Source organism: Amblyomma americanum, chromosome 9 (genome assembly GCF_052857255.1).
Source record: "Amblyomma americanum isolate KBUSLIRL-KWMA chromosome 9, ASM5285725v1, whole genome shotgun sequence".
NCBI classification, from domain to species: domain Eukaryota; kingdom Metazoa; phylum Arthropoda; class Arachnida; order Ixodida; family Ixodidae; genus Amblyomma; species Amblyomma americanum.
Window position 1 is genome coordinate 122,949,610 of NC_135505.1, and position 11,490 is coordinate 122,961,099.

The 11,490-nt window shown below is 44.9% G+C and overlaps 1 pseudogene; it reads left to right on the forward strand.

Annotated features, from left to right (window-relative positions):
• The first annotated feature begins 351 nt into the window (after nucleotides 1-351).
• LOC144103636 (ionotropic receptor 93a-like) lies at nucleotides 352-11,466 on the forward strand (annotated as a pseudogene).
• Nucleotides 11,467-11,490: the final 24 nt, after the last annotated feature.

Below are 11,490 nucleotides of genomic sequence, written 5' to 3' on the forward strand. Positions count from 1 at the left end.
GTTATGAAGTTATCTTTGCTGATTCATAATTATTTAATGTAAATTAAGTGCTGTTTCGAAGGGAAGTTTCCTGGTAAAAATAACAAAATGGGTTCTAAACTAAGATGACTGAATAAATAATAAAATAAAGCGGAGCTTGGCATCCATCGTAGATCGTCGGCGCTGAACCTAATATTAAAACACTGCTTGTACAAACTAAGTCTTTAGAACGCTATATTATCCACGCATTTCAAATTTCATGCTCGTGGTGTCACCTTATAGGCGTTTATATTGCGCGCATTTGTTCTTAAAGCCAAAGGTCACGAGACGATTATTTTCATACAGGAAAGCGACGTGTTTGTAGGACCAGTTATGCCAACGGTAGAAAGAATGGAGATGGGCGACTTCACGCCTTCGTACATTTTCGCCGAAATGCGTATGATGACATCAAAGCCAGGAAAATATGTGGATCCTTTCGGCTTCGCAATGGCTTTCAGCTCAGAGGTAAGCAACGCACGGTGAATGTTTTTGTCATCATCAGCTAAATTGTACATCGAGTTTTTTTAGTTAGTTTTCTTTGACTAGTAAGTTATACTAGAAGTTCCGCAAGAATGTACGTCACGCACACAAAACAACGAATCTTCATGTTAAGAAGGTTTACAATTGGGCTAGTTAGCTGTAATCATGGTCTTTCATTATTGCACTTTTGAGAACACTTAAAACACTTGAGCACAAGGATGCACATCCATGTTATGAGTTGCTTCCCTCTTGCGTTAAGGTGTCTTCAAAAGCGGAAGAATGAAAGACGATGAATCTGCATAATTCAGCGGAACATTTTCAGTCGAAACTGAACTTTAAAGTGGGCAGCCGCACTGATTTAGCAGCTCGTAAATCCGAGATGTTTTTTTTCCAGGTATGGCTAGGCTTGTTCCTCTGTATGGTTATTATTACTACAATGTTCACCTTGGACACTTGCGTTCAGCAGAAAAACGCAAAGAATTTTGCCTAAAAAATTAGGGAGAAGTCTGTGGCTCTGCTGCACATATTTCTTCACGTCAGGTAAGACAACGTCACACTTTTGTTTCATTGCTCATCAGAGAGTGAGCATTCTATTAGACATCCCTATATGAAAGCTCCCAAACTTTTGACTTCCCCCTGGCTTAACGCACACATAACGAGGGCAGTGCTACCCATTGTTCCTGCCCACAGTGTCCACTAGGACAAAACCATGATGGGTTGAATCACCATAAGCAACACGTTTCCATTGCAAAATTTTGGTTAATGTCAACAGACTGGTCAATGAGGGGAAGCACGCGATTTAAGTTATGATCAGTTTGCAAAGACGTGAAGTGTAGTTTACAAAGACGTAAAGTGTGACTGCTCCTTATACAGCTGTCACTAAGACATATTGCATACATGGCTTAGAAATGAGGCGTGATGCTGGAGCAATCGCTGAATTCCCGTGCAGTCCGTTAGGGTATCTATAGTCGGATACAACTCAAGAACAAAGCGGAAAATTCCCCCGAAGGGGACCCTCCAGCCAAAGGCGGCGACCGATTCTCATGACATCAGCGTTAATCCCCTTGGACATGCGGGCTTGACATCACAGGGAGCGGCGAATGAAAGTTAACCGCGGCTATATCGGATTAACTGCGGCTTCATGACAATCAATCGACACCATTGGCTGGAAGGCCCCTTCTGAGGAAACTATGCAGCTTCGTTCTTGAGTTCCGTATTTTTCGCGTCCAGCTGACGCCGACCACCTGTAGCTTCAACAAAGCGCGTAAGTTGATGCTGCCACTAAAACACGTTGCTGGGCGAGTTGGTGCGCAGCTAGTGAGATGAAGCTCGAGAAAGGACAGCACACACACAGAAGCGCATATCCCGTCGTCCCTTCTTTGTGAGCTTCATATTCTCAAGCTCATGCTTATATGCACAGGCAGCTAAGTAGCGCGGAAAAGCACTACAGGTGCGTCAAAAGCTGCTGGAGCCTTTGAATAGGCTGTGTGTTACAGTGCTGTTATTGACACGGCACACTCGAACTTCAGCGCATGTTGCGCCTAGGAGACCGTTGCTTCGTTAGATACGGGTACGTGTGGTAGAAGTCACTAAAATAGAAAGACCTCTGTGCACCATGTGCAAACGAATGCTTGCTGACGTGAGCAGGCCATTTTGAATTGAGGGATGCTCACATTGCCCGGCCGTACTCTTTGTTCCTTCCGCACTTTGCACACGTTTTGCATTCGGACATGCCTGAAAATAATGCAGCCCGCAAGCAGATCGTTTTTTTTTGGCAGTGGAAATCTTTCCGGGAACCCCTGCTTTAGCAAATCCGGATTAACAGAAGCAGTAAGTCGAAGTTTGCTGATAGTCCTTGTGTATCATCCTCGTGCCGTGTTACGCTGTTATTGCAAGTAACGACATGAACATGAGGCGGTGATCTCCCAATGTCCTACCCTTCTCCCCGAGCATTTCTAGTCTTAAGCCATGGAAGCCTTCACTGAGGCTTAATGTAGGTTGCTTTGTATTGCAGCAAAGCACGAGAGAGTTACAAAGGTGTCGACCAGGATCCTGCTTGGAACATGGAGCTTGTTCCTATTCATCTTGGTGACACTGCTCAGCAGCCTACTCGTCAGCACCATGCTCATCAAGGGTACGGAAGACCATGTGGACACCCTCGACGATGTGCTCCGGTTTCCCAAGCTTAAAATCCTCGTGGAAAGGAAAACGGGCTTCGAGGATTTTCTCATGGTAATTGCAACCCTATCGAAAAACACAGGAGGAAATTTTTCTTGCCACAACAGATTTTCCTGTTTTATTTTGGGAAGTGACAACAGAAATTGTAGTAACAACAAGATTTTATGAGGCATTGTACAGTCCGCTGTCGCAAAGACAGGACCAGTTTTGTTTTGACAACAGACATCTTCGCAATACAACAGAATAATTTGGAGCGACAGTAAAACAAAAATTTTTTGTCGTATTTTGGGACCGACTCTGCCGTATGTTTCGACTGGGTTAAGTGTGAGCTCAACATGTATTTCCCACTGCCCCCTCACTGTGACAGTGGCTGCAGTTCTTATTCGCGGCTTGTACGCTGTTTATAAAGTGCACGAAGCACCAGAAGACTGAAGTGTTAGTAACCGATCGCTGAGCAAAAGAAATTTGTGTTTTTTTTTCTTCTGCAGAATTCTCTTTAGCGCGCACCAGATAACTAGGAAAGCAAAGGCGCTCTGATACTCGCTGCTTGTTTTGAAACTCCGGCGTGTATTCTGCCGATAACATTGCGCTGAGACAGTGAACAAGTCCTGTCTGCAGCATTGCGGAATGACGAAGCTCTGATCGTTCTGTAACGCTCAGAAGTTTTCGCGTTTAGTTATTTACGTAGGAAATTTATGCATGTGAAACAACGAATTGAAAGCTTGATAGGACACACGAGCTATCACCAGTGGCCCTGGAGTGTCTTATCCTAGCATGGACGACGACTTGACGGTTTACCTCGGACAGATGTTAATGCCGTTCTTTATGGGAAAAAGAGCAAACTTGAACAAGTCCTAGGTGTGATTGTGACGACTTTTTGAGGCCATTGTCACTGTTTTCAGGCCAGGATAGCCATTTGACTTGATCGTGTTAGGAATTCCAACTTTATTGTGCGCATTACAATGTGAATGGTATGCGCTCAAAAGTTTCTGCTTACAAATAACCGCCATTTTTCATCGCTTCGCTTAAGCTCAATGGTATCTCGCATATTAGCGGGTTGCGAACCGCTATTAAAAATACGTTCTTTTCGCGCCACTACTTAAGAGGGATTTGAGGGACGACAAATATACGCCTACATACATATTTATGTGTATTTGTACCGAAGTAACCAAAAATGATGTGAAAAGAGGCACATCCAGCTCTTCGTCAGCGAGGTGAACACATCGATCGCATTCCGTTCGATCACATTCCAAATGACAGTTGTTGTAGTAAAGTACGATCGACATCCGCCGCTCTATGAACGAGGGTGGCGACGTTAAACACTCTCAAGTCTACGTTAAACGCAACCCTAAAACACTTGAAAGTCAAAGGTTGGACAGCTACCGCCACAGCTCAGTTGATATATAGTAGACTGAAAAGGAGTCCTTTATATGTACATATGGGGGTCATGGGTTCGGATCTTACTCTTGGCATGTGCTGTGTTTTCGTCTAATTTCTGACCAGTTGTCTTTCAGGTAAGAAATAATTACACTCCTAATACCTCATCGATCAACACTGAAACACACACTCCCCTTTAATTCCTTTGGTTTTGTGACTGTTGGCTTCGTTCAAACGTTTGTAGGCGATAGTAACTAATGCACATTTAGTAGACGCGCACGTAGTCGAGCTGAGCTTTATAATTGTGAGTTGCTTGCGGGAGGCAATGTAATTCTTGTGACTTCAAGAAATGAGTTCAAAAAAGCTTGCGCTAGCCTGGTGGTCGGCTTATGTGGGAAAAATACTTGGTAAATAGGTTTTTAAACCCCCTTAAGTAGACGAAAACACATTGTGTTATTCGCTATTTCGTCACATATGCCCTTCGCCACCAAAACTCTTGATCATTGTTACCAGAGGCGACGGTTGCGCAGTGGTTATGGCACTCGGCTGCTGACCCGAGAGACACGGCTTCGACCCCAACAGCGGTGGTCGATTTTCAATGGAGGCTAAATTCTAGAGGCCCGTGTGCTGTACGATGTCACTGCACGTTATAGAACCCCAGGTGGTCGAAATTTACGGAGCCCTTCACTACGGTGTCCCTCATAGCCTTATTCGCTTTGGGAAGTTAAACCCCTATAAACCTATAAACCGGAAAGACACGCTTTCCATCTTGGCCACGGAGGTCGCATTTCGACGGAGGCGAAATGCTGTAGAGACCTGTGCACTCTGCGATGTTAGTGCATGTTAAAGAAGCCGAGGTGCTCAAAACTATCCGGAACCTTCCATTGCGGCGTCTCTCATAGCCTGAGTCGCTTTAGCACGTTAAACCTCATGAAACCAAACCAAAAATTATCATTATCATCAATAAGCTGCCAACAGAACTAAGACTATAAAGACGAGAATCAAGGATCAGTATAATAATGACAAAGACGGTGAAAAGACATAGGTGCAAAGATAAACGAGCATGATAAGTGCGCAGAGTGTGTATGCAAAAAATATTGCGTATCGTTTTAGGCTTGTGCCTATAGTAGTTTCGCTGTGAGCATATCGTGATTACACTGGCTATGGAACACGACAGAGGGCCCAAAGTTCAACCGTTTAATTGGAATCAGGGCACCGCGAAATTGTGAAATGCCATTTCCTCATAGTAATAGGACTTTCCATCTTTCGAAGCAGCGGGCCAAATCGATTTCATGCAAGACTGACTGTTGCGTATAGGTTCCGATGCACACATTGCTGCATGCAAATGATTATCAAGTTTGCTTGAAGAGGGTATCTGAGCCTAAGCGATCCCAATATTTCATGCCTGATAGAGTGCTAATTAATACGTGAAATTAACCACACGCCCTGACCTGCGGCTTTTAGCTGAGGAGTGGTTAAGTATTTCCAGAAAACCTATTCCTATTAGGTCTTCTGTGCTCATCGAAGGAAAAGGCTACGTCGCAATCCTTTCATCTGGTGTGTTTTGTAAGGGCGGTACTTTAGAAGTTTCAAGTTTGAAGTTTATTGAGAAACGCACACAGTAATAGTGAATACAATAACATTAGTACAGAAGGAGGTCCCATAGTACACTCCAAGGAGGTCGCAAGGAGGTCGGGGGGACGTCCTTGCGCACTTCGTTAAAAAATATATCGTTTCGTGTCACAGCAGGAACTCTGGGTGTTTAAGCTAAACAGTTGTAAAAGACAAAAGGAAGGAGGGAGGGGGTGGCTTCTTCCTACTTTTAAGCCTACTTCTGCAGCAGTACGCTATATTACAGCACAATGAGTTATCGATCTGAGACAACTCTTGTGGCCGGCTAAAACTTTCATTCTTGTGTAACAGACAACCGCCTACATAATAGCACTTAATTTTAGTTCTTCATGATACAGAACTTTGTCATAAACACAGTAATAACAAATTAAAAGTAACGCCTGATTCTTTTGTTCGGGACTTTAACACATTTACCCGAAAAGTTTATTTTGTCTTATTTCAGTGCTTTATCAGGAATTCGGTACTGTAATTCCGAGGACGCACCGTGAAAGAAGTGCGTTGGTTTTGTTTCATGAATTCAAGGAGCACAAGTGATAACAATAGTCCTTTTATTCTGGTTGCACACAGACAGAAATACTTGTTCCCAGTGACGTAGTTTTTGATAAAAAATATAAAAGATTCGTTCTGTATGCATTTTTCGCTTTCTTGGGTTTCATTAACGCACTACAAAACGCCTGTATATACAAAATCGTTTTGCATTTCAGCTGCACCAAAATGCTGCCGCCGCACCCGAGTTCAAACCCTCAACTTCCTGGTTACCAGCGTTTGCTGAAATGGCGTTTTATAATTAGTTCGTACAACTTTGTTCGTCCTTCAAGCTTCACTTCTTAACTTAATGATCGCTTAATTTAGTAACTACAGCGTCAGCCCATATTAGGCGAGCGGGACAGCAGATGCTGCTCGTGTTTATCAATTCATGCTTGTCGCCTTAGAAAGCGCGCTTCCTAATTCCGCCAGCACGCTTAATAAGCCACAGAAGCAAAAAAATAAAAAGGCAATGTTTGTAGACCAGTTTCTTTCTTCATGTGGGCAAGCCGTATGATACTCGTCTTCGTTATTTGCGAGAGAATTGAGAACAATAATATTTTTGTAAATAGCTCTGGCACGTCTCCAGACAAAAACTTTCAATTTGAAACAAAAAGTTTCGAAGCCGGCTCGGCTCCTTCTTCAGGGGTTACTGGGGGTTGTGGCTAGCGACTTTAAGTACGCATGGTGGGGAAGCAGGGGGCCGAAAGAAACAAAGCTGTGCAAAGCCCTTTCCTTCTTATTACATTACAATTAGACCTTATTAGAAGTTATCAAACCCAACCAGACAGGCAATTCTGTTAAAATCTTTAGTTTTCAATAACTATATTTTACTAGAAATATGGTCGCCACGGTGGTTCAGTAGTTATCGCGCTCGGCTGCAGACGCGAAAGACGCGGATTCGATCCCTGCCGTGGCGGTAGAATTTCTATGGAGGCGAAATTCTAGAGGCCCGTGTATTGTGCGACGTCAGTGCACGTTAAAGAACCCCAGGTGGTCGAAATTTCCGGAGCCCTTCACTACGGCGTCCCTCATAGCCTTAGTTGCTTTGGGATGTTAAACCCTCATAAACTAAACTAAACTCTACTAGAAATGGAAATACGTACCTTATAGCGTTCCTGAAATAGTTAATTTTGCTATAGGTCTGAAATGAAGTCTGCCACGCAACACTGTCGACTTTCATGAGCCACCAGAATTTCATTTCTATAGCTTATCATTTCGCTGCATCGGTGGTGTCAGAAAAAAGTAGACGCGGTGAAGACAGATGAGATAAAGAGAAGGGGGAAAGGCAGGGAGGTTAGCAAGAAAGGCTTCCTGTTGGCTTCCCTGCACTGGAGAAAGAAATGAGGGGATTGAAAAGGAGAAGAGAAAAGGAACGGAAAACACATTCACAATCTCTCAATCAAGGCAGTCGTTCGTAAAAAGCAAAACAGTGCCTTGTAAGCCTTGATGGCAGTCGACTGTTGTGGCCACGGACCGAGGATATTGTCCTCTGTGACAGGGCGACGGTCAAGGTAGGTTCAGAGCACAACGCAGCTTATGCGAAGGCAATTTTTGTAATGTGCCCACCTAATACTTCTAACACGATAAATTTGTCTAAGAGTAGAAGAGAAAGATGCAGTACATTTGAGGCCTAATGCCCATAGCGCGCCATCCTGTCAGCGTGTGTGGTTTGCAGCATAGGGAGAGTAGAATGGAATTGAAATACGAGTTCATATAAGTTGTGGATTACCATATTACAGAGACTGAAACGGTTGCTTTTTCACGTAAGTTTGGTTCTGAAATATTTGGCAGTTCCTTGAATGTTGATACCTTGGAATGACACGAGCATGTTTTTAGTATACAGATCCAATGTTACTCTGATGTGCCACATAGAAGCAGTAGTAAGATTAGCCCTATGCGAGTGCCTGAAAATTGTGTATACGTATAAAGTTTCGTTCTGAATAAAGCAGCGGATGCTTCGTTGCATGCCAGAATCAAGACATAAGCCACATTTAAGGTAACCAAGTTATAGTGATTGTCTCAGATTTGCGGAAATTTGCCGTGATATTCCCTTTCAATAAGAACAGTCAAAAGTATACGTTAATTATTCCTTTGCTGTTCAATATACGAGTGCTTCTTGAAGAGTTAGGAAGTGATTGAAAAAAAAAATTATTTACATATGTACACATGCCAAGATTACCGGATGCATTGACATTCACAAGTAGACGTGACGCTAAGCATGTAAGGCGAGCCAATTAAAGAGGTACCTTAAGCCGAGGAACCATAAACAGGAACTGCTTGTGAGCGATTTAATACGGGATAGCCTACCTATTCACAGAAGAGTGAAACAGCATTATTCTGACACGGAAAATAAGTCAAGAAAATGTTTGAGGCAAAGTTCTTTTCAACAGCTGTAGTACATATGCACAGAGTTTTACAATCAAGACACGAGACAGGAGTGGTGTCTCGTGTTGTGACTGTAAAAGTGAGCGCTTTTGTACTACAGCTATTGAACACCAACTAGCCCCAGTTGACACCTTGTTAGTTTCTTCTCCACGATGACTGAGTTATCAATTCACGAATTGCCTCCCACCTATCCCCAGAAACCGAAGACGCCTTTCTTCAAGAAGCTCCAGAGAAAAGTGGAGCGCGTGCAAGGTTCCATCCCTCCTGGGCCGGTACAGGACGAGGTGTTCGACCGCGTGGAGCGCGGTGGTCACGTGGTCCTCTTCGACTTCAACTTCCAGGACGCCGCTCTTTCCAGGCGCTACTCCCAGCGCGGCCAATGCAGCTTCAGGCGAGCAGGCCAGAGCCTTTACGTACAAGACGTGAGCATGATGCTCAGAAAGAGCCTGAACACTGCCCTGAAGAGGACCATCAAGACTCAGTACGTTGCAGAGGCTTCAGGTTTCTTTGACAAGTGTAGTTTGCGCGCTGGATGTAACTAGAAGGGCAAGGCGGCCCCAGAGAATGTGAGCACAAGGAGTATTTTAATTTATTTCGAGGTCAATTGTACTTGAATTTTCTAAGTTTAATTTCTTCACATGCTGCAATCTCGCATTAGGCTCTTGGAGGAGTAGATAAAAAAGATAAGGGTAGGGTTTAACTTTAGTTCAATCGAGTAGGACGTGCGAAAGAACTTGAGGCAACACCACCTCAAAGAAGGGAGTATTCTCTGCCGTCAAAGCTGCCACTATTTTGTTGTCTCGGAGCATTACGAAAGGCTGCGGGCGTGTCTAATGATGTTACCGCCTCTTGATCTAGCCTAGACTGCTGAAGCAACGCACTGGAGAATAAAATTTCGTCCGTGACGTCACGTGAATACCTCCTATTGGTAGCTACTCGCGGGGAGTGGCTAGGGGCGAGGTGTGCTGATTCCACGCGTTGACGGAGCAGCTCTGCAAGGCCTCGGCTGCTAGCGGTCCGTCAAAGGTCAAAGGTTGAGGCTTCCCACATACCTCGGGTTTTTGGGCTTTGATAGTGAAGCAATGCTTTCGTGTTAAAAGGTAACTGGTTCCGACCGTTCATGACGTTAGGGATGGCAGCTAAAAAGCAATGTATCTTGTTGGCTTTGGTATCAACGCCGAGGCTGATTATTGATGTAGAAGGAAAATAAACTCACAGAAAAAGAGTCCTTATAAATTACAACCCCTCGCCATACTCTTTGTTTCTTTTTTAAATTTAGACTTCTGCATGATCCCCTGACGATACTGACAAAGGAAAGTGTAATGTGCTCTAGATGTATAGAGGAAAAACGCTAAGGCGCCCGTGTGATGTGCGATGTCAGTGCACGTTAAAGATCCCCAGGTGGTCGAAATTATTCCGGAGCCCTCCACTACGGCACCTCTTTCTTCCTTTCTTCTTTCACTCCCTCCTGTATCCCTTCCCTTACGGCGCGGTTCAGGTGTCCGCCGATATATGAGACAGATATTGCGCCATTTCCTTTCCCCAAAAAACCAATTAATATTATTACTCTAGATGTATAATTTTTGTCATTGACCATAAACATCGCTTATCTGGCGCTCTTGAAGGGCGCTTTGTGGATTGGATGTTCGTTATTCGCATAACGCGCTAACTTGGTAGAAAATATGCGAGCAGGTTCTCATATATAACTCAGCGGCATATGTGCGTTAAAAGGTTAAATACGCGTGCAGAAACTAGATACCTGGCTGGACAGATCCCTAGGACACCGGCCCCACCTTTGTAGCCTCCGCAGCTCTCTTTGTCAATGCTGCCAACACTAGCGCTCTGGTGTTGGCTAAAGGTGAGCTAAAAAGAGCCTTGTCGACAAAAATTGATGGAACGATCAGATCTCTGATGCGGCAAATCTGAGAAAGCAGTGGGCTTATGCGATTATACTTGGGATGATTTAGGATTGGCACATTTTGCTTTCGTGAGTTTGCCGCATCCCTCTTCCCGAACTCGCATGAATTGATTTCGTCTCGGTTTGTGGAATGGCATTGCAGACTGCGTGATTGATTTGTGAGTTCATTTGTGAGGGTGACGGCGTGTAAGGAGGGTGCCTCCAAGGTATGGGGGTGGAGGGTTGGTGGGGTGGGTGGAGAGGTGGTGGGGTGGGTAGGGGAGGCGGCTGAGTGTGGTGCTTCAGGTGTGTAGCTGGCCTTTCCACTGCTTCCTTGATTTCGACGCCATCTTTTTGCTCCTCTGCTGCATGGTCTTCTGGTGGGTGAAAAATTGTGAAGGGTAGAAGCAGGTGAACAGGTTGCGGGTGGCGCTTCTGAAAGGTAGAGTTGGGTGGGTGGGGGGTGGGGGGGGTGGAGATGGATGGCGCTTTCGTAGGCAGGAAGTGGGATGGGTAAGTGGATGGAGGGTGCAGACGGGTGGATGAGCATCCCCCTAGCCGCAAGGGTGGTCCAAGGGCTATTGGGATGGAGGGTTCATCCTCCAGTCATGCCGGATTCATGAGAATCGGGGGGAAAGGGGGGGGGATGCACAGTAGCACTTATAGCGAAGTAAAAAGACAAAATTAAAGTTCTAAACTTTCTAAGCAAGGGTGCTTCACTGTTGTGTTAACGTATTTTCTTCCCTTTCAGCCTCCGGAGGGCTTTCGAAATGGGCCTGCAAGTGCGACCGATGCAGCCTTACGTCTTCAACGCGTCCAAGTGTTACCTAGAAGAGCCCGAAGAGGCCGCTGCCTATCGGATCGAGGACATGCAGGGAGCATTCCTCTCGCTCGTCCTCGGCCTCACTCTCTCTATAGCTGTATTCGCTGCAGAGCTTGCCGTTAACAGAGCCGGTCCGAAGAAGCAGTGATCCAATCAGCACTTGAGTGACAGC